The 23,956-nt window shown below is 37.5% G+C and overlaps 1 pseudogene; it reads right to left on the bottom strand.

The window, feature by feature from the left end:
* Positions 1–318: 318 nt before the first annotated feature.
* LOC138988262 (craniofacial development protein 2-like) overlaps positions 319–23,956 on the bottom strand; it is a 71,187-nt pseudogene continuing 47,549 nt past the window's right edge.

Raw genomic sequence — 23,956 nt, 5'->3', positions numbered from 1 at the left:
GCAGTCCATGGGGTCGGGAAGAGTCGGACACGATTGAGAGACTTCACTTTCACTTTTCACTTCCATGCATTGGAGAAGGAAATGGCAACCCACTCCAGTGTTCTTGCCTGGAGAATCCCAGGGATGGGGGAGCCTGTTGGGCTGACATCTATGGGGTCGCACAGAGTCAGACACAACTGAAGCGACTTAGCAGCAGTAGCAGCAGAGAGTCCCCGTGGCAATAGAGGCCTGCCAGATATGTTACAGCCGGAGGCAGGTTGTGCACTCTCCCAGAGTAATTGGCTTCAGGTTGTCGGACCCTAGGAAAAGCCAAGCTGCTTAAGCTCCCAACAAGGTGCTGGCAATAACCAGTGCCTGCTCACAGCCTGGTGGTAGCTGCCACCTCTGGGGTTTGGATGCATCAGCAGCATTTTGTTTGCTGCCTGAGGCATTTCCCCAGGCTTTGTCAGTGGCAGTTGCATCTACTTCCACAGCTGGCACTCTGACCAGTTTTGCCAGTTTGGGTAGCCAAATGTGGAGTAGGTATCCTGCCGACAATGACTTCTTACCACTCTGGGATGACCAGTCTTTTCTCTCGACTCCCTCAACTGTGTCGAAGTAGCTGCTTCAGTGTATCCTCACAGCAGCCAACCAAAGTCCTCCCCGTGGGATCTGACACCCAAGCCTGAGCCTCATCACCTCTGCCCTACTCTCTGCTGTGGGCAGAGTCATGTGAGTCCCTTCTAGGCTGGGAAGTTCAGCAGCGATATCTGTGGTGAATGGTCTCTGTTTTGCCTTCTGAGTTCCAACCATTACACTCCTCTGTGGTTCTGAAGCTCCTCCTAGCTCTGCCTGTTTGGGGATTTCCTAGTGTGTGGAAATGACACTTTTCTTCTTCATGACACTTTCTGCAGCAGGGTGCAAGTCCTTGTTCTGAAATCCTTTGTATGTTTTTGTTTTGGGTCATTATCTTTTCATTACCTTGTTCTAAGGAGATTGGCTTGCCTTTTTTTTTTTTTTTTTTTTTTTTGAAGTTTGGGGTCTTCTGCTAGTATTCAGAAGTTATTCTCTAAGAGTTGTCCCATATTCAGGTGAATTTTTGATGTATTTGTAGGGAGAAAGATGATCTTCCCATCTTACTCCTCCATCTTCTCACCCCCATAATGTCTAGTCTTTTAGGTCAACTTTATAAAATATTATGAAACTTCTTTGTCAAGAATAAAAAGTTAGTATTTAATGGTAAAATGCTAAGATTTTGTTAATTAAAAATATTGTTAGGCTTTGGAATTTTAAAAAACGGTGGTTAGAGAATACAGGTTGATGAGTTGCTTAAATCTATAACATCCTCAAATAAAACTGGTCTTCCATCATCCTATATAATTTGTTATGGAACCAAAAGGACATAACCAGAGGAAAATATAGGGCTGCAACAGCAAATCTGTGTAAAACAAAGAATGTTGCTCACCACCTGGTTCTACAAGGATTAAATTGTGAGCCATTGCAGGCAATGATAAGCAGTGCCCTCTGAAATGCATTCAAGATGTATACTATGATAAGGCACTCTGTGTTTTGGAAAAACCAACCCTTTAGATAGTTAGAAATACCTCAGAGGAAAAAAAAAATGAATGAATCCAGATTATTGAATCTTCCCATATATACAAAAGCCTAGCATAATTAGCTGAGATATCTGATCCTTGTGATTAGCAATAACCTTTACTGAGATGTGTTTGCACATATTCCCTAGCCAAAACCATATATATTCTGGCTGTTTTGGAGAGCAGATCCTCGGGGCTGTCTGAGATGTTGTCTCCCTGGCTAGGGTCTTGAATGAGTCTAAGTGAAATTCAACTCACAATTTGTAAATTGTGCAGTTTTTTTTTTCAGTTGACAGTCTTAGTGACATGAAGAACATCTTGTTCTCTTTGGCCTGATCTCTACAAAGATCCAGAGAACTGGATCCAGCAAGGGCCCTTGTGCCCATCCATCTCCTCAGTGAATCTAGAAGATATTGGGTGACTCTCTCCTGATCTTGGATCTCCTATCTTGGTTGATGATCCTGAGTTTTATTTCAGTAGTTGTTAAAATTATCACTATGAGGAGTAGGTTTTCCTTGAACTTAAGTTCAAGGAGAGGCACTTGGATCACCCAGATGAAAGACACTGGAAATATTTTGCTCAGTCCAAAGACACTGAGGAGGTTTGGACTCAATAATTAAAGGCTGACCTAATCTCTCTCCTCCAATTTGCTATTTTAACAGTGTTTTGTCAGAATAAAAATGAAGATATCATATGAGAGTTTTCCTCTTTTAAGATAAGGGGTACAACTCCTTTCAGCCAGCTTCAAACTTCTCAGGCAACTTACAGGAGTAATGGAGGTGAGTCCTTATACTGTGCAGAAGTTGTGTAGGGAAACCACTCATTAATTAAAAAGCTCACTCAGCTGGGGATACATACATAAGGATTGGTTATCCAGTACTGCTAGACCCAAAGCAGTTTTAGACTGCCAGAGGGAGAAACTGAGATACATCAAAGAGCTGAAATGACTCTAGGGTAACACCTAGAGGAAGTAAATTCACAAATAGCACATGATCCCACCACACAGTTTTCAATAGTAATTTTATCCCCAAAAAAGTTGACCCTGAAATGGGAAACAGCCATCAAAACAGAAGGGAAAAAAGGCACCACATAACTTTCAGCTAATACCCCTGCTGGATTTATGTGCATATAAACTTATACTTGCAAGTACTTATTGAATTGGACACTAAGGAAATCTTGCCCTGATATGTCTAAGAAGGGACTGTTTTGACATTCCATATGGTTTTTGCATATGTAGTTAGAGAAAGCCAAAATATCTTCAAAATTCTGACCCTAAGGGAACAAAAGTCCCTTTGGGAAGAGTTTGCATTTCTCTAAGGGCAATGCCAAAGAATGTTCAAACCAAGAACAATTGCACTCATTTCACATGCTAGCAAGGTAATCCTCAAAACCCTTCAAGTTACACTTCAATAGTGCGTGAACTGAGAAATTCCAGATGTACAGGCTGGATTTAGAAAAGGCAAAGGAATGAGAGATCAAAATGTCAGCATTTGTTGGATCCTAGGAAAAGCAAGGGAATTCCAGAAAAATATCTACATCATTGACTGCCCTAAAACATTTGACTGTGTGGATCGCAACAAACTGTGGAAAATTTTTAAAGAGATGGGAATACCAGACCACTTACATGCCTCCTGAGAAACCTGTATGTAGGTCAAAAAACAACAGCTAGAACTGGACATGGAACAACGGACTGGTTCAAAATTGGGAAAGAAGTATGTATAGGCTGTATATTGTCACCTTGCTATTTAACTTATATGCAGAGTACATCATGCGAAATGCAGGGCTGGATGAAGCTCAAGTTGGAATTAGGATTGCTGGAAGAAATATCAATAACTTCATATATGCAGATGGCATCATCCTAATGACAGAAAGTGAAGAGGTACTAAAAAGCCTCTTGATGAAGGCAAAAGAGGAAAATGAAAAGCTAGCTTAAAACTCAGTATTCCTAAACAGCTTTGAAGAACTAAGGTGAACTTTAAAGATCCAGCATGCTCATTGAAAAAAATCTCTCAATACCTTTTACAGAATTCCCAGTACATTATCAGGTGAACAAAGACGGTCACTCAAGATATCTTGGACCTCAAGAAGAGAGGAATTTACCCAAATTTATAGGAATTATAGGTAAATCTGGTGGCAAGTAGTTGGTGTGACTTCTTTTGGCCTTGAGAGACCTTTTAGAAGTTCAAACTGAGATTCCTTATGAAAAGTTCCAGCAAAACAATTTGAAAAAGCTTATGTGATCAATTATATATGTAAATAATCAGGCCAAGTTTATTGGAACTAGACTTATTTTGCAAGCAAATTAGTCTTAATATGGCTATATTTGGTCAGAATGAGGGTATTTTAGAGAAAACTGTGTCTCAGTGACTATTAAATTCTATTGTTGCTAATGGTTTTTGATGTTGTTTATTTACTATCTGAGCCTTACTTCCAAAAAATGGTTCCATTCACTACATTTCATTATTATAAGGTTTAATTGAATTGTTAAAATGAATTCTAAGCCTGTTATGAAGATTTTCATAGTAACCTATTTTTAGATGAAGACCAGATGCCCTATGATATGCAACCATGAGATTATACAAACACAAAAAGGTGTCATTTAAAGGACTCTCTCCAACCTAGATAGAAGGTTCCCTGTCAAGTATACTTAATTAGCTCATGTGCAGCAAAACTGAAGGGAAATGATTTTGATTTGTATTTTACACTCTAAAAGGGGCCCTGAACTGGACTGGTTTATAGAGAGGGCTGATGACTTCAAGTTCACCTCAAAATAACAGTCAAACAGAGAATAAATGATACCAACACCAGGATGAGAAGAAGATAACATCAAAAGTAGATAGCTATCCTAAAATGCTGGACCTGCCCCATATGATTATTTACAGTATTTTCTTGATTTCTTGGATTTTTGCATGTGAATTGAATGTTTTTCTATCATGGGCTCAACTCTGTGCAGAATTGAGAAATCAATCAAATTTTAGGGTTTATGGTCAATTGCCTAAGTGCAGTACTTTGGTTTACTTTGGTGAATTTATCTTCTCCAAGGCTCTCATTGGGCTTCCCAGGTGGAACTAGCGGTAGAGAACCTGCCTGCCAATGTAGGAGATGTAGGAGATGTGGGTTTGATTCCTGGAGGAGGACATGCAATCCACTCCAGTGTTCTTGCCTGGAGAATTCCATGGACAAAGGTGCCTGGTAGGTTATAAGGTCACTCCGAGTAGGACATGACTGAAGTGACTTAGCACACAGCACACACAAGGTTCTCATTGGATTGTCCTTAGGAAAATAGTTATAATCCTTTGGGGACACTATAAATATTACTAGATAGAATTCCCTCACCTGGCCAATAGGTAATACTTGCTTTGTCTCTGGGGCTTCCCTGGTATCTCAGCTGGTAAAGAATCCGCCTGCAATGCAGGAGACCCCAATTTGATTCCTGGCTCAGGAAGATCCCTTGGAGAAGGGAACAGGCTACCCACTCCAGTATTCTGGCCTGGAGAATTCCGTGGACTATATAGTCCATGGGGTCGCAAAGAGTCAGACATGACTAAACAACTTTCACTTGTTTCTAACCATTTTAAATATAAATTTTCTTTAAAAGTTGCTTAAGCTCAGTAAGAGCAACAATCTAAATTTCAGTCAAAAATCATAACCTCCTGCTTATCAGGAAAGAATATCCCTCAGTTATGGGATTGATTTATATGAGTAACTCCAAGTTATGTTATTTAAGTTTAGAAGCCCCTTTATGTTGGGTACAATTATATCATGTTTAGTTCTAATAACACTAGAAAGTTAGACTGGATGCCTTATGAACAAGGGAAATATATCATTACCCTTAAATACACTGATTAGTATGGAACAGCCTGGGTCAGATGACCGGGGATACCCTGGGTTGCCCTTAATGGAAGTTCTTGGCTTAAATTCTTACTCATAACTTTATTAGTGCTACTAGCTATATTACTTACATTCTCCCTATTGCTGTTTCTTTTTTTTTTTTTTAACTAAAAAAATTTTGGAGCCATTTTTAGAGTCTTTAATCTATTACAATATTGCTTCTATCTTATGCTTTGGTTTTTTGGCTGTGGGGTGTGGGATCTTAACTTTCCTACCAGGGATTGAACCTGCATCCTCTGCACTGGAAGGCTAAGTCTTAATCACTGGACTACCAGGGAAGTCCCTGATTGTTGTTTCTGGCATTGCCCAATAGGTAACTGAGCTTCTGACAAAAATAATGACTAAGCAACTTGAAGCAGTTGACAAAATTCATAGTTCTGTATAAGATTAAAATGATTGTAATAGTTTAGATATGGGAAGAAGCAACAGGGAGAATATTTTCCCAGACTAGAACAGACTCATAAAACAGAGGGTCTAAAGGCTTTTATGCTGCCATTAACAGAGCCATGTTCACTAACAGCACTTTGGGTGATCAATCAATGAAATCCCTGTCTGGTCTAGGAATGAGCCTTCTGAGTGCCGTGAGACAAAATGGTCATGACATGCCTCACAACCTCTATCAAATTTGTGACCAAAAGGGAGAAAATGTAAAGCAAAGTATATTGGTCACCGTCTAGTTCTACAAGGATAAAGTCATTAGACTTTGGAGTTACTCCCCAACAGTGCACGCTGAAAGGAATTCAGGACAAAATCCAAGATAAGACACTCTGTGCTTTGGGAAAAAAATAGCTCTTAAGAGAGTTAAAGGTATCTTGAGAGAAAATAATTAATGAACCCAGATTCTTGCATATTCCCATATACAGAAAGATACACTAACATTATTATCAGAGATACTTGTTCCTAGTAACTAGCAGAAACCTTTTATTGAGGTGTGTTTGACTGCACATATTCCCCAGCCAAAATCATATAGATAGAAAGATAGATAGATAGATATACTGGCCACTTCCCCTGCCTCTTGGGAGCAGTTCCTCAGAGCTGCATGAAATGCTGTCTCCTGGGCTATCGTCCTTAGTAAGACACTGAATAAAGCTCAACTCACAGCCCTTAGATTGTGTTTCTTCAGTGGATATATGTCATTTATGTGTGGACTTCTGAGAAAGAACAGTAATATTTATTTTTTTTTAATTTTGTTTTATTTTTAAACTTTACATAATTGTATTAGTTTTGCCAAATATCAAAATGAATCCATCACAGGTATACATGTGTTCCCCATCCTGAACCCTCCTCCCTCCTCCCTCCCCATACCATCCCTCTGGGTCGTCCCCGTGCACTAGCCCCAAGCATCCAGTATCGTGCATTGAACCTGGACTGGCATCTCGTTTCATACATGATATTTTACATGTTTCAATGCCATTCTCCCAAATCTTCCCACCCTCTCCCTCTCCCACAGAGTCCATAAGATTGTTCCATACATCAGTGTCTCTTTTGCTGTCTCGTACACAGGGTTATTGTTATCATCTTTCTAAATTCCATATATATGCTTTAGTATACTGTATTGGTGTTGTTCCTTCTGGCTTACTTCACTCTGTATAATAGGCTCCAGTTTCATCCACCTCATTAGAACTGATTCAAATGAATTCTTTTTAATGGCTGAGTAATACTCCATTGTGTATATGTACCACAGCTTTATTACCATTCATCTGTTGATGGACATCTAGGTTGCTTCCATGTCCTGGCTATTATAAACAGTGCTGCGATGAACATTGGGGTACACGTGTCTCTTTCCCTTCTTGTTTCCTCAGTGTGTATGCCCAGCAGTGGGATTGCTGGATCATAAGGCAGTACTATTTCCAGTTTTTTAAGGAATCTCCACACTGTTCTCCATAGTGGCTGTACTAGTTTGCATTCCCACCAACAGTGTAAGAGGGTTCCCTTTTCTCCACACCCTCTCCAACATTTATTATTTGTAGACTTTTGGATCACAGCCATTCTGACTGGTGTGAAATGGTACCTCATAGTGGTCTTGATTTGCATTTCTCTGATAATGAGTGATGTTGAGCATCTTTTCATGTGTAGAACAGTAATATTTAGCCCAAGAGTCAATGAGCTGCAATCAGAATAGTTTATGATTGAGAAAAGCAAGAAACAGATATCTATCAGAATAAGCAAATATTAGTTTTGTAAATGATTTTATTGTCTCCAAATAGGAAAGTTCTGTTGATTGAAACTTTTATTTTTAGTTGTACACACAGTTATTGCTTTGATCATTGTCAGTGGTGCTATTTTTTAATAAAATGTTCATGTTGAAGATTTACAAAAGGATTTATATTTTAGTGATTTGCATTAAGCAAAACATACCACTTGCTAAGCAACCATATTTATGCCCTTTTCCAAATAACCCACATATCATTTAGGCAAATACAATACACTTAATGATAGCAGTCTCTACCAAAGTGTCAATTCTATCAAGGCCATTCAGCTACAATTTACAATCCTTTATACCATTCTCTTTTTAACCCAGTTTCAATTTTTTTCCTAGAATAAAATAAACACTAACAAGTAGGCATATGAAATTTTCTTCAAAGTTATTATCATTTCTAAGTGTAAAGGAGCACTATTATTTGATGATTCTTTATTATTTGGGTTGCACAGCATATATAAAAAGCTTGAAAACCTTAACTATTTTTTTTTCTCTGTGATTTAACAGTCTATAGATTTCTATGCCAAGGTGTAAGGCATGACTGCTTATCTTGAAGAGCATCAGTATAAACTATTCACATATTTCTTGCTTAAGTCTTCTTGTCCATCCCAGTGACAGAGGTGATCTGACTATGGTGAGAAAAATTGCCTTCTGTAGTGACTGAGAATGAATTGGCTTAATTTCATGATCTGTGGAATTTTCATATATATATATATATATATATATATATAATACATGCATAATTTTTAAAAAAGAGATTCCAGTTGAACAGTAGAATAAAAGATGAGATATTAATAAAATATTTTTCTCTAAACCTATTCCATGTCATACTTGCCCAATTAAGAGTTTTTCAAAAAACTTTTCTAGCTGATACAAATTTATCTGTATGTATGGTAAGTGATTTCTTACCATTGGTTCAAGTGTTTTAAAATCTGTATTTGTTTTCTATTGTTGTTGAAACATTTTACCAAAGACATGGTAGATTAAAGTAATACAAATTTATTTTACAAACCTTAAGGTCATCAGTCTAAAATGGATTGGTAAGGCTGTGTCCCATCTGTAAACCTAGAGGGAAAACCATGTCCTGACCTCTTGCCAGCTTCTAGAAGCTGCCTGCCTTCCTTACTAAGCAAAAGTCCTTCTTGCCATGTAGGATTATTTTATCATGGCTTTTAGGAATAGGACACAGACAACTTTGGGGGCCCTTATTCTGCCAACAATAACATATCTCAGCAAAGATTTTACATTGTTTTACTTCAGGTCCTGTCTTATTATTTTATTTTCAATTGTTATCTTTTTTGTTGTTTCTGGCTCTTATTTTTTTCTTAGATTCTCAACTAACATGGGTATTTTGGTAGCTAGGAAACTACAACTTTCTTCAATAACAGAACTTTATAAAAATGTTCAATTAAATGGAAGAAATGAGCTGTCTGCACTGAACTCTCGTCAAATCTGAAGAAATATTTCCTGGAAATATCTATCATTCTATCTTCATACTGCTGTCAGCTTTACTTATTTCCTCTGGCTTGAAACTTTTTCTCTTTTCCTCAAAATCCCCTTCCCTCTTGGTTTGCTTACCTCACCAACAGCTCCGTCTCAGCCTCCTTTGTCATTTTGTCACATCCCCTCTACATGTGTATGTACAGTTCTTACATTATTAATACCCTCTAGATGTATTTATACACTATCTGGGTACTCTGCAATCTCATGGATTTACAACATCTATGAGGAGAAAAGTCCTGAATTTATGTATTCAGCTCCAACCCTCCCTTTAATTTCAGACTTAAAAAAGCAACTGCTTTTTTGACATTTTTATTGATATATGAATGTCTAGTCGGCATTTCAAACTTAGATATCCAAAGTGACAGTTTTAATTTGTATCCAACACTCCTACCAAATAGTCCCCCTTCACACCAGTCCTCCCATCTCAATATATAGCACTCTCTTTAATCCAGCTAATTGTGAACTCACACCCACACCCACACCCACACACACACATTTGGAGACACACTTGACTCCTCTTCTCTTACATCTTTATCCAATTCAACACCAAATGCTGATAGCTCTACTTTGAAAATTTTTTCAGTGCTTCACCATTTTTCATTACCTCTATTGTTAACATTCTAGTCCAAGACACCATTATCAACCAATCGGATTACTATAATAGCTTTGTTTTGCTTTCACTCTTGCTCCCTTACAACATCCAGAGTCTTTCCGAAATGTTCAACAAGTTATATCATCTCTCTGTTCAAAACCTTCTGTCTTCTAATTCCACTCAGGCTAAAAATATCACTCTTTGGTATTTGGGTATATTTGGTATATTGAATCTATAAGGATGAACAGCCTCCACTTGAGATGATTACAGGGCAAGTGGAATTCTTGGAAAGGAAAATTTTCTAGACAGTAAAATAAGTGTTCCATGAAGAGGCCTAAGATGTAAAGTGAGTAAAGAATAAAAATGATAGAAGTAAAGAGTAAAAAAAATAGATGAGTCAAGGAAGGTATTAGGAATTTGTGTTTGGGTTGTCATCAAAGATGTTAAAAGTATGACTCATGGTGGGAATAGCTACTTCTGAGGCTTCAAATTTAACTGTGGTGTCAGTTTAGACAAAAAGACCACAGATTTAGATTTAGGCTGAGAATCAAGGCAAGGCTGCTTGTTTGCTAAGGGGCAGCTCTGGAAATCAGCATACTCATGGCAGTGGCATCAAAGAGAACCTAAGAGAAAAGGTGAAAATCAAGAGTATATAATTCGTGCCACTTGGTTCAGAATCTACAGATTCTCTAATCATTGCTAACTGGTGGAAGTTCTGAGTTTCATTTTATGTAAATGAGTATTTCACTTCTAAAATTAATTATTTTTCTTTATTTTTCTTGAACACTTGTATTATGCATGACAACTTTAAATCTCTTCAATTTTTCACTGTAGGTTTTTTTTTAGTATTACAATTAATTTGTTCATGTAGCTACCAATAAATATTTTAAAAAGGACAGTAGGATTTCTTCTGGCTTGGTATTTTTCAAGACAGCTATGTGACCTCAGTACTTTATAAGGCCATAATATTGTTTCCCATGTGCAAATGTTTATGTTGGTCACTTCATAGACTTTTAAGCCATTAGTACGTTAGGGCAGTTCAATTATTCTTGACTTACACTCATAATTACTGTGACTATCTTTAATCCTGTCTCTCAGACAGTAAGTTTCCCAGGGCAGAATCTTTTTTCCTGGAACCTGACACTGTTATATTTAAATATCCCAAAATGCTATCTTCATGTAGAGATACCATTGCACTTGTACTATTTTATAATCTGTCTTAATTATAATCTTAAAAGAAATATAGTATAGAGAAGCAAACAGAAAAAGATACAGGCATAATTATGCCTTAGGTCTATAAAGCATTTTTCTGATGTACAAATCAGTTTTGATTACATTCTCTTTGGAGTTCTGTATAACACTATAAACTAGACCCCTACCTGTTTAGAGAGAGGATATAAAAATTAAGATCTAGTAACTTGCTAATAAGTGTCAGCAATAGACTGGAGTCCAGACCTTTTGATTTTTAGTTCATTCTACTTTACATTTTGTCATACAATGGCCATTCAGTGGTTACCCAGAAAAACCCATAAGAAGATATAATTTATGACATAAACCATATTTCATTGTAAGTATTATTGCCTCAATATTTTTCCCAGTGGAGATTCCCTTTCAATTCAAACCAGTCAAAAAATTACTCTTTATGCCAAACTTCGATATACGGAAGGGAGAATGCAATGTCTTATCATGACGGCAGCACAGAAAGAACAGGGGCATCTGGCTAAAGAACAAAAATCACTAAGAAGAAAGAAAACCACTCAGTCAGAGCCACTCACAAATAGAGAGCTCACCTGTAAGACTGGCAAGAGGTATTTACAGAGCATAGTGGAGGAAGTGGAAGCAGCACTGACAATACAGTATGTAAACACTGTACTTTAAATGAATCTTGTGTAGTTGCAGGATTCAAAACCAGGCATTTTCTAGAGAGACTTCAATAAGCTTTCTACTAAAAGGAAATGGTATTCAAGCAAAGGCTGGTGTGAGGGAAGAGACGTGGAAAACACGTACAAGAATCAGTGGGGCTCAGCAACAAAAGAAGGAAAGCAGTTATTAGGTAGAAGCAGAAGCAATTAACATAACTTCACTCGATTAAGGGTTTTCTCAAATTCCTAGAGAACTGAAAATCAGCATTTCATGGTCATTGTATATATTTTATAGTGATTTTGACATGTGTATGAATCATGTGTTTTTAATTATGAGATAAGTTAGCATAGGATGGGTAACCAAATAGGACCCTACAGGGCCTTCCTGGAAGAGACACTCCCCATGTCTACTGCCTGTCTCTTTTCTTTAGAAAACCTAGTCTCCTAGACCTTCCCTGAGTTCCAAAGAGTACGTTTAATCACAGAAATGAGAAAATGCAGGAAAAAAGGGAAAACAGTCAAGGAAAAGAAAATAATAGTAGCTTAGCTACTTGACAAAGTCAAGAACCTTTAGTTCCTCCTCAAGGGATGTAGATAATATTCTGAGCCATGTCCTTAGAGCTGTGTTTCAGATTCTGAAACCCCCACCAGATGAAAGAAGTGAACTGTATGTTGCCTACAAGCACACAGACCTCAGACTGGTTGGAGCCAGAAGGTTGATGGTGTTGACTCCTGATTATCTCACATCCAATGTATCAGAATGTCCATGAGCTAATCACACACTCCACAACCTCTGTCCCTCACTCTGTGTTTAAAAATCTTTCCCTGAAAGCCTTAAGGGAGTTCAGACCACTTAAGTGCATGCTGCCTGAATTCCTTGCTTGGTACCTGAAATAAATGCTGCACTTTCCTTCATCACAACCCGGTGTCAGTATACTGGCCATTCTGCATGCAGGCAGGAGGATCCAAGTTTGATTTTGTAATAGATGAGCTCTCCTTTTAGTGTTGGTGTACAGGCTGTGCCTCACTTTTCTCTAGGGGGTGCCATTCACATAGACTGTGCTGAAACTCAATTGTGAATACACTTGCTTAACTGCATTACAGCTGCTCTTGAACAGCAAGCTTTCTCTCTGGCTCCTCTGCTCATATTAGTTGTGTGTGTGTGTGTGTGTGTGTGTGTGTGTGTGTGGTGTGCACCTTCTTACCCTTCAGTTCACTTCACTCGCTCAGCCATTTCCGACTCTTTGTGACCCCATGAACTTCAGCACACCAGGCCTCCCTGTCCATCACCAACTCCCGGAGTCCATCCAAACTCATGTCCATCGAATCTGTGATGCCATCCAGCCATCTCATCCTGTTGTCCCCTTCTCCTCCTGCCCCCAATCCCTCCCAGCATCAGAGTCTTTTCCAATGAGTCAGCTCTTCACATCAGGTGGCCAAAGTTTCAGCTTTAGCATCAGTCCTTCCAATGAACACCCAAGATTGATCTCCTTTAGGATGGACTGGTTGGATCTCCTTGCAGTCCAAGGAACTCTCAAGAGTCTTCTCTAACACCATAGTTCAAAAACATCAATTTTTCTGTGCTCAGCTTTCTTTATAATCCAACTCTCACATCCATACATGACCATTGGAAAAACCATAGCCTTGACTAGACAGACCTTTATTGACAAAGTAATGTCTCTGCTTTTTAATATGCTGTCTGGGTTGGTCATAACTTTCCTTCCAAGGAGTAAGTGTCTTCTAATTTCATGGCTTCAGTCACCATCTGCAGTGATTTTGGAGCCCAGAAAAATTAAGTCAGCCACTCTTTCCCCATCTATTTGCCATGAAGTGATGGGACTGGGTGCCACGATCTTCGTTTTCTGAATGTTGAGCTTTAAGCCAACTTTTTCACTCTCCTCTTTCACTTTCATCAAGAGGCTCTTTAGTTCTTCTTCACTTTCTGCCATAAGGGTGGTGTCATCTGCAATAAACTGTGGAAAATTCTTACCCTTATTTCAGTCAATTATCATCTCAGAAAGACTTTTTCTTACTACTGGATTGAATATCCTCTCTGACTTCAGCCAATCTCAACTTTCTTACTCAATTCTACTGCCTTCAAAGCATTGTCCACTACCTCAAATTATCCTGTTCATGAATTTATGATTATTTTTGTTTTCCTGCTTTGTGGGTACACACTTCATCTGTGCAAATAAGCCATAGCTACAGAAAAGTGTCTGGCACATAATAGTGCTCAACCAATATTTGTTGAATAAAATAAATGAATATAGTGTTACATAATGTTTGAAAAATTAAATGCAGTACTGAAAGAAATCTATCAGCCACAAAATGTTTGAGACTCACTAAGTGATAATTTACTTATTTATTCATTAATATCTTTATTTAGCTAATTTGTACCTATTTATTTATTTCTGCATTCCAATATTGTAACAGCTTCTTTGCCTACAAATTCCACTTCCTTAACCTCTTTTGCTTCATCGTGCTTCCTGGAAAAACTCCAGCCCTGGTTAAATCCAACTTTTCCCTGCTGCCAAAAAGAATTGCATCTCAGTACTGCTCAATGTCTCTTTAAATTCATGACTTAAACTCAAATAGGGCCATGGAGCTGGCCAGCAATCCAAGTGCATTTCCTGCTTTATTTTCTCTCTTTTTTATGCTCCCTGATGCTTTTTAAATTTCTTCTTTCCTTTCCTGAAACCACCACCATCTCTTCTGCCTTCTGCCTCTCAGTTGAAAACATTACTTATTAAGAAAATAAAAAGTAATTGGAGGAATTCCACAAACTTCGCAGATATCTGCCTATCTGTCTCCACATGCATGGGAACATGGCTTCATGGGTATGAGGCCAGTGCAGTCACAGAGAGATCTGTACTCAGAAGGGCCCTGTTCTTGTTGTTTCATGCTCTGTGGTCCTTGTCATAAGATACAGTTCTTATAAATTTTCCTTAAATTTGCATATTGTAAATCAGCTTCAAATGAAAATGGAGCATGCTTCAGGGGCTCAGAACCTGGGCCCTGCCTCTCATGGCCTCTCTGCCTCCTCCAAATGGTTCCTGAAATTGCTCAGTCTCTGCTCCCAATCACTCTTTATCACTCCTGCTCTCCTGTCACCCTCCTGCCACTACTGCTGTCATCTTCCACCTAGGGCTGAAAGTTATATTGGGCTGAGAGTCTACAAGTCACCATCAGCATCTACCCCAGGTAGAACACTTGAACACTGGAGCATTGTGGATGAGGGCTGAGCCCACACCTGTGGCATTTTGGGGGCAAAGTGAGGCAATGGCTGCTCTGGCAACTCCTTCAGCAGGTGAGCAGTTAGGAGGCATCTAGCCCATTCCTTATCTCAAGACTGAGCATAGCTTGGGGAAACTAATCTCTTAGAAGTTACCTATGTGATGGTTTATTGTATGTGTCAACTTGGCTAGGCCATGGTTCAGTCAAACATCATTCTGGATGTTTCTTTGAGGATGTTATTAGATGAGATTAACATTTTAAATTGGTGGATTTTCAGTAAAGCAGGTTGCCTTCCATAATGTGGATGGGTCTTTTTCCATCGGTAGAAGGCCTGACCAGAACAAAAGACTGACTTCCCCTGAGCAAAAGGGAATTCTGCCAGCAAAAGGACTTTGGGCTTTGTATCAGTCAGGGTTCTCAAGAGGACCAGAACAAATGTGATATGAAGCTGTATGAGGAGATTTATTATGGGAATTGGCTCATGTGATTATGAAGGCTTACAAGTCCATAATATGTTGTTGCTCCAGGAAAGCTGGTGGTCCAGAACCCAGTTCAGAATTCCCAAGAACAAGCTCCAATGTTCAATGTCTGCAGGCAGGAGAAGATGCAGGTTCCAGCTGAAGAAGAGGGAGAATCCACCTTTCTCTGCCTTTTTATTCTGTTTGCTCCTCAGTAGGTGGGATGGTACTGGTCCACTTTGGTAGGGCATTTTTGTTTACTCACTTGACTGATCCAAATGCTAATCTCTTCCAGAGATGCTCACAAACACATCCAGAAATACTTTCCACCAATTATCAAATAATCCTTTAGCCCAGTCACGTTGACATATTAAATTAACCATCTCAGACTTGAACTGAAACATTGGGTCTTTCTGGGTCTACAGCCCCTCAGCTGGGCTGCTCTACAGATTTTGGAATTGCCAGACTCCATAATCATGTGATCCTGTCCCTCAAATAAATCTCTTTATGATTCTATGTGTGTATACACATACATATAAACACCCTACTGGTCCTGTCTGTCTGGATAATCATCATTACTATGCTTATCCCCCATGGACTGGAGCCATCAGCTCCTGGGAAGGGGAGATGGACTCTGCTACCTTTTGCCAGGGCCCTGAATTATTATTTTTCACTTGGGCCACAAAGTATGTAGCCAGCCATGTCCTAACTATTATATTTTTTGCCTTTCTTTCTTGTTCCTATAGATGTATTACCCCTAAGTGTCACTCCTCCACTTACACACCAGACCTCATTGGTCTTACATCTTCTCAAGGACAACACTTCAACATTCTTTCCATTCTCCTGTGTTATTCCCTTCCTCCTGAATCATCCCATCATCACACCAATTTGCTGTAATTTTTCACCTTTGAAAAAAATGCCTCTTCTGATTTCTTTTCTTTTCTTTTTTTTAAATTAATTTTATTCTATTCTCAAACTTTACATAATTGTATTAGTTTTGCCAAACATCAAAATGAATCCACCACGGGTATACATGTGTTCCCCATCCTGAACCCCCCTCCCTCCTCCCTCCCCACACCATCCCTCTGGGTCGTCCCAGTGCACCAGCCCCAAGCATCCAGTATCGTGCATTGAACCATGTACTACTTAAGCCACACCTGATTCTTCCATGTCCTTTAGACCAAAGTTTCTCAATAGAAGCATTTACACTGGCTGTTACAATTCTTCCCTTAGTCTAGAATTAGTTGACTGGCACAGCCAGAGTTAGTTATTCTGGTGACCTCTGAAGTATCAGAAAATTCCTACATCAACCAGTGCCAATGACCATCACCTTGTTTCAACATGTCTCTTCACCTTCTGCACATACTGTCTCAAGTGAATGAGAGGTAGTGAGTAAGAATGGAGGGTGTGCCACTACATGGAATATTCTACAAATACCAACTCTATGGGGAGCACATTGATAGGAATACAACAGTTGTAACCTCTAGCTGAGCTTATAGCAAACCTCATCTACATATCTTATAATAGGTTTTGACAGCTTTTCTAAAATAGTCTAGAATGTGAAAATTTCATTTTCTTTATTTCATAAAGCAAAGGAGAAGTAAATCAGTTTTTCCTATATCTGTAACAAATAACATCCTATTAGGATTTCTGTTCAGATGGTATTTCAGAACTTTCTAAAAAGAATAGGCTGTTAAATAAATGTATCTTCCCATTGAGATTAATACAGCAGCAGCTACCAGGATAACTAATGTTTGCACTTTTGTCCTTAAAGGGAGTGTCAATTTTCTGTATTTCTTGTGGGTTAAGAGAACTAAAGCTATAACTGATTTCAGACTGAAAACTTGCTAATGAGTATTTTTATAATGAAGCATTTATTCCTGGTAGCCACATGCCCAAAATCTTTAGAGTTTGGTGTTTACATTTACCATTTATTTTCTAATGGAGAACAGAGACAATGCAAGTACAAAGAAATCAGACAAATTAAGCTAAAAGCAGGATGAATATTTGGAAAACTACAGGGGAGCATGAAAGAACAAGAAGCAATGAGCAAAAGCGATTCAGCCACATAAAATCTATGGAGGAAAAATACACACATGGCCTCAAAGAGCAAGTAAATATTTGATAGCAATCAGTTATGAACATCTTTGGGGAGAAATTCCTGCTCCTATTTTTCTTCTCAATCTCTCTGCTTCTGAAGACTTTCCCTCTTTCTGATTATGTTGTTCTTCCTCTAAATCTGATGATTTAGTATTTTACTCTCAACATTCTATAATGCATATATATATATATATATATATATATATATATATATATATACACACTTTATTTTAGATTCTCAGCAAAACTGAACATCAGGTACAGAGATATTTCTACATATACTTTGGGTTAACACATGCACAGCCTCTTCATTATCAACATCCCTCACCAGAAATGTGCATTTATTATGACTCATGACCCTTCACTGACACCTCATTATCACCAAAGTTTATAGTTTACATTGAGTTCACTTTTGGTGTTTTATGTTCTATGGGTTTTGACAAATGTATTCTCTATTATAGTATCATACAGAATAGTTTCTCTGCCTATACATTCTCTGTGCTGTCTTCCCTACCCCACCCCTAGCAACCACTGATATTTTTACTGTCTCCATAGCTGGCCTTTTTCAAAATCTCATATAGTTTAGAGCTTTTAGTCTTTCAGATTGGCTTGTTTCACTTAGTGATGTGCATTTAAGTCTCCTCCATAACTTTCATGATCTGATAGCTCATTTTTTAGTGCTAAATAATGTTTCATTTTCTGGTTGTTGCAAAGTTTATCTGTTTGCTGGTTGAAGGACATCTTTGCTGTTTCCAACTTTTGACAGTTATGAATAAAGTTGCCATAACTATCTACATGCAAGTTTTTGTGTTGACATAAGTTTTCAACTCATTTGGGGAAATAGCAAAAAGAGTGTGATTGCTGGATCATATGATAAGAAAATGTTTAATTTTGTAGGAACCTGCCATGTTGTCTTCAAATGTAGCTGTACCATTCTGCATTCCCACCAGCAACAAATGAGAGTTGTTATTGCTCTACATGGCTTCCAGCACTTGGTTTTGCTCCTTCAGATTTTAGCACCCAAATAGGTGTGTGTGATTCCTTTATTATACTTTTAAAATTTAATTCACTTGTATTCCCCAACTACCTCTTGGGGATAGAAAACATTTAATAGCTCAGGTTTGATCTCTCTCACACACTTTTTTTCTTTTCTATTTTTCTTCCTTCAAATATAACTCTTATAGCCCAAACATACATACATAAAAAACCTACTCTAAATAGTACGTTGACTAGGATATAACAAATATCATCCCCAGTCAAGGATGAAGCAACTCCAATCCACTTTTTCTCCAATTAGATCTGCCAACTTCTCTAAACTGTTTTATTCTTTTTGATGCTTATTATCAATGGAACTGTTTTCTTAATTTCTTTTTCAGATAGTTCATTGTTAGTGTATAGAAAAGCAACTGATTTTTATATGTTGATTCTGTACCTTGCAACTTTATTGAATTAATCATTAATTCTGACAGTTTTGGGGTGTTGTGGAGTCTTTAGGGTATAAACATGTCATCTAAAACAGTAATATAAATCATATTTTTTCCTTGAATGTTATATATATATTTGCCTAATTATTTCTGATAGGACTTCCAGTACTATGTTAAATAGAACTGGCAGAGGAGAAATGCTCATTTTGTTCTTAAATAAAAGGCTTTCATGATATTGATTGTGAGCTTTTCATAAATTGTCTTTCATTTTTAAGGTATTGTTAATATCCTTCTGTTCTAAGTGTGTTGAGAATTTAGCATGAAAGGTGTTTAATTTTTTCAAATGCTTTTTCTGACTCTATTGAGATAATTTTTGTCTTTTGTTTTGTTAATGTGGAATATCACATTAACAGATTTTCATATGTTGAAGCATCCTTGCATCTCAAGGATAAATTTCATCCAGTCATGGTGACTGACCTTTTTAGTGTGCTGTTGAATTCACTTTCCTAGTATTTTGTTGATGAACTTTGCATGTTTATTCATCAGGGAAATTAGCCTGTAGCTTTCTTTTATTGTAGTGTCTTTGTCAGAGTAATGTTTGCTGGAATTCAGCAGTAAAGCCATCTGGCCCTAGGCTTTTCTTTGTCAAGACATTTTGACTACTAATTCGAACTTCTTACTGGTTTGTTTAAATTTTTATTTCTTCATCATTCAGTATTGTTAGGCTGTATGTTTTTGGGAATTTATCACAATTTCTAAGATTATCCAATTTATTTGTATAACTGTTGATTGTAGTATTTTATTTCTGTGGCATCAGTTGTAATGTCTCCTCTTTTGTTTTTTATTTTATTTTTTGAGTCCTTCTCTTTTCTTAGTCTGTCTAAAGGTTTGTAAATTTTATTAATCTTTTCAAGAGACTAACTCTTACTTTTGATGTTTTGCTTTTGTTTTTCTGTTTTATACTTTATTTCTACTCTAATAATCCATATAATTTATTTCTGCTATCTTTAAATGTAGTTTTTCCTTTCTTTTCAGTTCATCGAGGTGTGAGTTAGGATGTTTGATCTTTATTCTTTTATAATTGAGAAGTTTATTACTATAAAATTCCATCTTACTACTATTTTTGTTTTATCTCATAAATTGTGGTATGTTGTGTTTTTGCATGCCTCAAAACATTTCCTAATTTCTCTTTTAGTCTTCATTGACCTATTTATTGTTCAAGAATATATTATTTCATTTCCTAATATTTATAAATTTTCGACAGCCATTCTGCTTTTGTTTCCTGGTTTTATTCCATTGTATGGAGAAAAGATAGTTGGCATGATTTCAATTTTAAATTTGTTAAGAATTGTTTTGTGGCCTACATATTACCTTTGTGAGGGGTTGTTATGTGTACATCTGAGAAGAATGTATGTTCTGCTGCTGTTGAATGGAATTTTCTCTGTTTCTGTTAGTTTATGTTGATATATAGTGTTCAAATGTCCTGATTCCTTATTGATATTCTGTGTAGATACTGTATCTGTTATTGAATATGGGGTCAGTTCAGTTCAGTAGCTCAGTCATATGAGACTCTTTGTGACCCCATGGACTGTAGCACGCCAAGCTTCCCTGTCCATCACCAACTCCCAGAGCTTACTCAAACTCATGTCCATTGAATTGGTGATGCCATCAAACCATCTCATCCTCTGTCATCCCCTTCTCCTCCCACCTTCAATCTTTTCCAGCATCAGCATTTTTCAAATGAGTCAGTTCTTCACATCAGTTCACTAAAGTAATGGAGTTTCAGCTTCAGCATCAGTCCTTCCAATGAATAGTCAGGACTGATTTTTTTTAGGATGGACTGGTCGGATCTCTTTGCAGTCCAAGGGACTCTCAAGAGTCTTTTTTTTTATTTTTAAATTTTATTTTATTTTTAAACTTTACATAATTGTATTAGTTTTGCCTGCAACACCACAGTTCAGAAGCATCAATTCTTTGGCACTCAGCTTTCTTTATAGTTCAACTCTCACATCCATACATGACCACTAGAAAAACCATAGCTTTGACTATACAGACCTTTGTTGGAAAAGTAATGTCTCTGCTTTTTAATATGCTGTTTAAGATGGTCATAACTTTTTTTTCTTTTTTTTTTTAAATTTTATTTTGTTTTTAAACTTTACATAATTGTATTAGTTTTGCCAAATATCAAAATGAATCCATCACAGGTATACATGTGCTCCCCCTCCTGAACCCTCCTCCCTCCTCCCTCCCCATACCATCCCTCCAGGTCATCCCAGTGCACCAGCCCCAAGCATCCAGTATCATGCATTGAACCTGGACTGGCATCTCGTTTCATACATGATATTTTACATGTTTCAATGCCATTCTCCCAAATCTCCCCACCCTCTCCCTCTCCCACAGAGTCCATAAGACTGTTCCATACATCAGCATCACTTTTGCTGTCTCGTACACAGGGTTATTGTTATCATCTTTCTAAATTCCATATATATGCGTTAGTATACTGTATTGGTGTTTTTCCTTCTGGCTTACTTCACTCTGTATAATAGGCTCCAGTTTCATCCACCTCATTAGAACTGATTCAAATGTATTCTTTTTAATGGCTGAGTAATACTCCATTGTATATATGTACCACAGCTTTCTTATCCATTCATCTGCTGATGGACATCTAGGTTGCTTCCATGTCCTGGCTATTATAAACAGTGCTGCGATGAACATTGGGATACACGTGTCTCTTTCCCTTCTGGTTTCCTCAGTGTGTATGCCCAGCAGTGGGATTGCTGGATCATAAGGCAGTTCTATTTCCAGTTTTTTAAGGAATCTCCACACTGTTCTCCATAGTGGCTGGAATAGTTTACATTCCCACCAACAGTGTAAGAGGGTTCCCTTTCCTCCACACCCTCTCCAACATTTATTATTTGTAAACTTTTGGATCGCAGCCATTCTGACTGGTGTGAAATGGTAGCTCATAGTGGTCTTGATTTGCATTTCTCTGATAATGAGTGATGATGAGCATCTTTTCATGTGTTTGTTAGCCATCTGTATGTCTTCTTTGGAGAAATGTCTATTTAGTTCTTTGGCCCATTTTTTGATTGAGTCATTTATTTTTCTGGAGTTGAGCTGTAGGAGTTGCTTGTATATTTTTGAGATTAGTTGTTTGTCAGTTGCTTCATTTGCTATTATTTTCTCCCATTCTGAAGGCTGTCTTTTCACCTTGCTAATAGTTTCCTTTGATGTGCAGAAGCTTTTAAGGTTAATTAGGTCCCATTTGTTTATTTTTGCTTTTATTTCCAATATTCTGGGAGGTGGGTCATAGAGGATCCTGCTGTGATGTATGTCAGAGAGTGTTTTGCCTATGTTCTCCTCTAGGAGTTTTATAGTTTCTGGTCTTATGTTTAGATCTTTAATCCATTTTGAGTTTATTTTTGTGTAAGGTGTTAGAAAGTGGTCTAGTTTCATTCTTTTTTACAAGTGGTTGACCAGTTTCCCAGCACCACTTGTTAAAGAGATTGTCTTTAATCCCTTGTATATTCTTGCCTCCTTATTCAAAGATAAGGTGTCCATATGTCGTGGATTTATCTCTGGACTTTCTATTTTGTTCCATTGATCTATATTTCTGTCTTTGTGCCAGTACCATACTGTCTTGATAACTGTGGCTTTGTAGTAGAGCCTGAAGTCAGGTAGGTTGATTCCTCCAGTTCCATTCTTTTTTCTCAAGGTCGCTTTGGCTATTCGAGGTTTTTTGTATTTCCATACAAATTGTGAAATTATTTGTTCTAGCTCTGTGAAGAATACTGTTGGTAGCTTGATAGGGATTGCATTGAATCTATAGATTGCTTTGGATAGTATACTCATTTTCACTATATTGATTCTTCCAATCCATGAACATGGTATATTTCTCCGTCTATTAGTGTCCTCTTTGATTTCTTTCACCAGTGTTTTATAGTTTTCTATATATAGGTCTTTAGTTTCTTTAGGTAGATATATTCCTAAGTATTTTATTCTTTCCGTTGCAATGGTGGATGGAATTGTTTCCTTAATTTCTCTTTCTGTTTTCTCATTATTAGTGTATAGGAATGCAAGGGATTTCTGTGTGTTGATTTTATATCCTGCAACTTTACTATAGTCATTGATTAGTTCTAGTAATTTTCTGGTGGAGTCTTTAGGGTTTTCTATGTAGAGGATCATGTCATCTGCAAATAGTGAGAGTTTTACTTCTTCTTTTCCAATTTGGATTCCTTTTATTTCTTTTTCTCCTCTGATTGCTGTGGCCAAAACTTCCAAAACTATGTTGAATAGTAATGGTGAAAGTGGGCACTCTTGTCTTGTTCCTGACTTTAGAGGAAATGCTTTCAATTTTTCACCATTGAGGATAATGTTTGCTGTGGGTTTGTCATATATAGCTTTTATTATGTTGAGGTATGTTGCTTCTATTCCTGCTTTCTGGAGAGTTTTATCATAAATGGGTGTTGAATTTTGTCAAAGGCTTTCTCTGCATCTATTGAGATAACCATATGGTTTTTATTTTCAATTTGTTAATGTGGTGTATTACATTGGTTGATTTGCGGATATTGAAGAATCCTTGCATCCCTGGGATAAAGCCCACTTGGTCATGGTGTATGATCTTTTTAATGTGTTGTTGGATTCTGGTTGCTAGAATTTTGTTAAGGATTTTTGCATCTATGTTCATCAGTGATATTGGCCTGTAGTTTTCTTTTTTTGTGGGATCTTTGTCAGGTTTTGGTATTAGGGTGATGGTGGCCTCATAGAATGAGTTTGGAAGTTTACCTTCCTCTGCAATTTTCTGGAAGAGTTTGAGCAGGATAGGTGTTAGCTCTTCTCTAAATTTTTGGTAGAATTCAGCTGTGAAGCCATCTGGACCTGGGCTTTTGTTTGCTGGAAGATTTTTGATTACAGTTTCAATTTCCGTGCTTGTGATGGGTCTGTTAAGATTTTCTATTTCTTCCTGGTCAAGTTTTGGAAAGTTGTATTTTTCTAAGAATTAGTCCATTTCTTCCACGTTGTCCATTTTATTGGCATATAATTGTTGATAGTAGTCTCTTATGATCCTTTGTATTTCTGTGTTGTCTGTTGTGATCTCTCCATTTTCATTTCTAATTT

This window comes from Bos mutus, chromosome 6 (genome assembly GCF_027580195.1).
Source record: "Bos mutus isolate GX-2022 chromosome 6, NWIPB_WYAK_1.1, whole genome shotgun sequence".
In the NCBI taxonomy this organism is placed as follows: domain Eukaryota; kingdom Metazoa; phylum Chordata; class Mammalia; order Artiodactyla; family Bovidae; genus Bos; species Bos mutus.
This window is presented reverse-complemented; position numbering and strand designations above follow the sequence as displayed.